This window comes from Uranotaenia lowii, unplaced genomic scaffold (assembly GCF_029784155.1).
Source record: "Uranotaenia lowii strain MFRU-FL unplaced genomic scaffold, ASM2978415v1 HiC_scaffold_112, whole genome shotgun sequence".
In the NCBI taxonomy this organism is placed as follows: Eukaryota; Metazoa; Arthropoda; class Insecta; order Diptera; family Culicidae; genus Uranotaenia; species Uranotaenia lowii.
Genome location: NW_026597100.1, coordinates 67,162 through 73,161, shown reverse-complemented (window position 1 = coordinate 73,161; position 6,000 = coordinate 67,162).

Here is a 6,000-nt window from a genome sequence, read left to right as displayed (position 1 = left end):
GCCCCTTTCTTTCTTCCCCTCTTTACACTGTAGAGCGTAAGGGTCTTTAACAATCGTAGAAACATATCTCGTAACCAAGTACCTTTCCATGCCATATTTGTTTCCATTTGTTGGCTTCGTTAGCATGAGAACTTATGCTAACAAATGTATTGGGCTCACCTCCTTCCTCCCATGTACCTTTTCACTGAAAAGAGGATGGTGTGTCAAATAATCATAGAATCATACCAAAATCATTTTCCATGTTAAGTTTTGTCAATTTCTTTGTCAATTTTGTACAAAAAAGTTAAATGTAAGCTTTCCTCTTCCCTTTCTATATTCCCAATTCTATCCTCCTACTGCAAGAAAGGAGTTGTTTCTCATTGAAAAATTTCTCGTATTGAAATACCATCCCATGCCAAATTTGGTTTCATTTGCGTATTAAATTCTTGAGTTAGCATAAACTTGAAAGGGAGTACCATCCCCCCTTTCGTTCTTCCCATTTAATGGAGGGGTGAGAACTTAACATTCATGAAAGTATTTTTCGTACCCAAATACGTTTTGATGCCAAATTTGGTTTCATTAGCTCGAATAATTCCTGAGTTATGCACAAAAAATGTATGGAAGCCCCTCTTTATATCTTTCCGCTGAAAAAAGGTGGGGCGTCAATTTTATAATAGAAACATTTGTCATATTTAAATACCCTCACATGAGAAATATGGTTCAATTTGCTCGATCAGCACTCCAGTTATACAGATATTTGTTAGGGAGACCTCTTCTCCCTTTTTTTAATCAACGTTTTTCAAGGAGTGAGGGATACCAAATATTCATATAAAAGCACCACGTACCCAAATATCGTTCCATGACAAATTTGGTTCCATTTGCTGTTGTAGTTCTTGATTTATGCAATAAAAATTGTATGAAACTTCCATTCCTCTTTCCTTTCTCCCCGCTGGAAGAAGGAAGGGGCCTCAAACTCTCAAACAATCATTAGTACATGTCACGTTTCCAAATATCCACCCATGCCACATTTGGTTCCATTTGCTTAATTAGTTTTTGAGATATGTAAAATATTAAAAAGAGGGCCCTTCCCCCTTTATATTTCCCTATTGGAAAGAGGGAGGTGCCAGAAATAATCATCGAAATATTTTTTGTATCCAAATACCTTCCCATGCCAAATTTGGTTCCATTTGCTTTATTAGTTTTTGAGTTATGTAAAAAATTATGAAAAAGGCCCCTCCCCCTTTCAACTGAAAAAAGGGAGGGGTCTCAAATAATCATTGAAATATTTTTCGTATCAAATTACCTTCCCATGCCAAATTTGGTTAGAATATCTTGATTAGTGTTCGAGTTATATGAAAAATTGTAAGGTACCCCCCCTCCCCCTTCATATTATCACACTGTGAGGAGGGAGGGGTACCTTATATTTATAGAAATATTCCCCGTTCCCAAATACCACCTCATGCCAAATTTGATACCATTTGCTTGATTGGTTCTCGAGTTATGCAAAAAATAGTCTTTTGTTTGGGAGGCCCCTCCCTCCCTTCCTGTTAGGGAAAGGGGTCCCAAACCATAATAGGAACCTTCTCCGGCCTCCAATACCCCAATAAATCTAGAAACTAGTCATGGTTGTTTCTGCTGATTGAAGAATCGATAAAAGAATAAAAAAGTTTGATATCAGAAGTTTATTTGGTTCTTAGATTGCTCGAAACTCAACAACATCATAATACAGAACAATTCTTAGCAAAAATTTGAAAATTGTGACTTTTTTCCACAGTGAAACTTGAATTACTTTGAAACGACAAGTCATAGCTATACACTTTCTTCTGCAAAGTTACACATTTTAACGTCGCGCATCTTTTGAATTCAATATTGATTAAGAATCTTAATCCAAAGTACACTTTTTTGTTAATTTTAATAATTTTTTTTACAAAAATTCACAGTATTGCTTAATTAAAAAAATCATACATACAAATTGAGAGTCCAGAATAGTCCCAATAAATTTTTAGTTTAAAACTTACATTATAAAGAAAATTTAAAAAAATATTAGAGACACATGTTTGATATTTTTTCAAGATCTGAAAATGTTATTAGGACAAAATTTCGAAAAAATGGCCTTTTTTCAAAAATCGAACCAGTGCGACCTCTAAACATCATTTTTCTGAGTCGCCGCCATATAAAATATTGTTTCTTACACCCTAAGCTATCATTTGAAGCTTGAGCCCCCAACATCCCAGACATAGTACAATTTTGGGCCACCCTACTGAGCATAGTAAATTCGACTGCGTTTTAGTAAAATTGTCAATGAAATGATGCATGTTTTTACTTCGTGTCTAGTAAAATTGATATGTTTCATGATGAAACTAGTATGTGTTATGATAAAGATTAGTATACACGAGGAGCTTGATTTGAATAGTAAAATTACTATGCATGTTTGTTTGTTTATTTGCATGCATACATTATGACTTCATGTAAAACATTGAAATTCACACTTCCGACACACGTCGGTCAATGTTAGTGTGTTCTTCCGATGCCCTGGAAAGATTTTTTCAAAGTAATGAAACTTGAAAGCAGCTCAAAATTTGTTTGTTTACTCGCGGGTTTGATGATCAATGATCCTGAATAAGTATAAACAACAAGAATGTTTCCATAGTAAAATTAGCATACGCACTGATGTTTTTGAGTAAAATATGTTTAGTTCTCAAAAGTACCATGTTCGTAGTGTTTTGTTGATATGAATTGGTGCCACAATGTCGAAATTAATATGCGGACGCTACACTCAGGCAAATTCTTATTATAATTTTCATAAGATGCGTCTTATGAACCGCTTTTCAGAGTGTAAAATTGTATTTCATAAGAGTCTTATGAAATTCCTTCAGTTTTCATATGAACATCTTATGAAAAATAGGAGAAATGGCATTGTGAAAATATAATGAACACATTCATTCATTCCATTAATTTTTTTTTGTCTAACGGTACGAAGCACTCGCTATTGTTGGTAATTCAGTTTCTTTAACATTTTGATCTTTCTGATTGGTAAGTTTGAAATGTTTTTGATGTGAACGCTTAATATATTAGTAAACTAAAATATTTTTTTTGTTTACTTTTCAGTAATGCTGACAGGAAAAAACGCAAGTTCGAAGAATCGGATGCGGCCAAAAAAACTTCGTTGGAACCGGGGTGTTGCTGTGCTGCTGATGACTACTTCATTATTTTATTAAAAGGAATTGGGAAAACAATAAAGTGAAGGTTTTCAATTTCAAATATCGTAAATTATTCTTATTAGAATTGACTTTCTGTTTCCATAAGAGCCACTTATGAAAAGCTACAAACTCTCATTGGATTAGGCGTTCATCTTCAGAATTCATTCGCGTCATAAGAGAATCTTATGAATTTCAATGATTTCTCTTATGGCGCCACTTCATAAGAGAATCTTATGGCATACATAATAGTATTTTTCTGAGTGTAGTTGTAATACAAATTATGATGAAATCATCATGACCATAGTATTTTCGACAACAAACATTGACATTTATCGAAAACTACCAGGTACATAGTAATTTCAATAATGATTCATGTGTACTTTTATAAAATTGATGTTATAATTTGCGTGGTTGAAAATACTATAACGCAGAAATGGTGAAATTATCATGACAACGTCTTTGGAAAAGCAACGCAATTTTTTTCCGTGTAGAAATTCAGGAATGATTTTACGTTTATAATTTTCATATTTTTGTGAAATCTCACAGCGTGATTTGTTGCACCTCACTAGAATGTAGATTAAATTTGCTTTCCAATGAATATACTTTTGATCGGTCCAAACAAAGTGAAAGCACTGAAAATCCGGGTACGACCTGACGGTGGACCACAAAAAGAGATGAAATTTCAATTTGTAAAAAAATTGCGCAAAGCAGTGAACTTTGAAAAATTCCAGTAATTTCAATTTTTGTTGTATCCAAAATCTAAAGACAGCAAAATGTTGCAATTTTAATAGATTTTGTAGTCATATTTTTTTCAAAACTCTACTATCGCTCAAACAGTATTTACTAGCAATCGAATGAAAAGTAGGTTTTTTAGACCACTTTTTTAACTTTTTGTGACCATTTCATTAAAAAAAAATTTAAAAAATATTTCTTGTCTTCATGATGTAGGCATTAACTTCAGCTTTCATATGCATAAGGCAAATAGTTTTTTGGACGTGTAATATATGAACTACAGCAGTTTTTCTGAGGCATGTTTTTTCGGATTTTTTTTCTTTCATGCTGAATAACGAGAAAACTAGTAACTTTAGCTATATATAATGTTCTAAACATATTTTACTGACATTACAAGGTTTCTATTGATATAAGTTTTATATGAAGTTCATAATAATTCAATGTCAAAATGACACTCTAAGTCGGAAAAGGTAGTTTTTTTTGTCCAGGCTTCCAAGGTTCGTCCATAAATAAAATTAAGATGCAATATTGAAGAACTTTTGAATTCATTTAGGGTTCCCGAAGAAATTTTTGTATTTTGAAGCTTCTAAAAAAAATTACAAGCCTTCAAACTTGCAATAGTGTCAAAATGACACTCTAATGCGGATGAGAGTTAATGCTTAAAAATCCCTATGTGGATAGGCTTTATGCCATATTTTGTCAAGAATACCCATGTGGATGGGCTACATGCCATGTTTAATACATTGAGTTTATTTTCTTATCCTTTTTATAGGTTTTCAGATTTCTCAGGTATATGATGAAATCTACGAAAAATGGCTAGGCACAATTTTCCCGTTTGTTCGGTTAATGTGCCGCTTTTAAGCCTAACCCTTTTCTGATACCTGATACCTGACCTTATATGGTCGGGATTCGACCAGACCGAACTGCCCAAGCACTAAAGCTTTGCATTTTGTTAGCTTTACACCAGCATTCAAGTGTTATATTACACTATATCAGCACATCAAGTGCAATTTTGCTCTACAACAGCCCTTCGAGTGCTATGCTGCATCAAATTAGATTTATTCCACTCTTTTAAAATGCAACTAGCATTTTAGCAGCTTTGCACAATGCTTTTGAAATGCAACATAGCTCTAAATCAGAATAAAAAAATGCTATATTTTCTAAGCATTAAATTGGCATCACACAAGCTTGCTTTAATGCTTTTTTGCACAATGTAAGGACTACAGTGGCATGAGATCAAAGCACATTAACATTGACTGATGCTGATTTTATGCAAATTTAGGGTACCGGTTGCTAGAAATTTGATTCAAATTGAGCTTTTTTTTAAGATTTAGCTCACTCGAAAAATTAAAAAAAAACATGTAAAAAATGCAACCCGACAGATCCCCTCAATATGCATAAGCGAAAATCAACATAAGTAAAATTTCATTATCATGGCAGAAAAATGGAGCGAAACAAAAATTGATTTTTTTTACCCGCATGGTTTGTACCTCATTTGAACGCCATTTGCATTTTCCCAGCATTTTGCCCGCCAACGCTATAGCATCAACTTAGCACAGCACAGTGCTTTTATAGGGTTATACCAGTTTCTGCACTAAAGCCGCAGTTAATTTCGCCAAACTTGGCTCACATGGCTAATATGATGCACAGAATCAAGCGCTATAGCTGACGTTAGATTAGAATTGGTGCTAGTTTTTAGTGCTTATGGTTACTTGGATCCTTCGCCTCCACACTCCGTCCTCCTGTACGCCGCCAAAGATGGTTCTTAACACTCGTCGCTCGAATACTCCGAGTGTACGCAGGTCCTCCTCGAGCAATATCCATGTCTCGTGCCCGTAGAGGACAACCGGTCTAATGAGCGTCATATACAGGTTACCCTTCGTGCGAGGGCTAAGTCTTCTCGACCGCAGTTGCTTGTGGAGTCCATAGTAGGCACGACTTCCGCTGATAATTCGCCGCCGGATCTCACGGCTGGTGTCATTGTCTGCGGTCTCCAGTGAGCCGAGATAGACAAAGTCTTCGACTATCTCCAGCTCGCCGTAGACTGTGACCTTGTTATTGCTGGACAAGTGAGTTCGGTCGGTCTCGG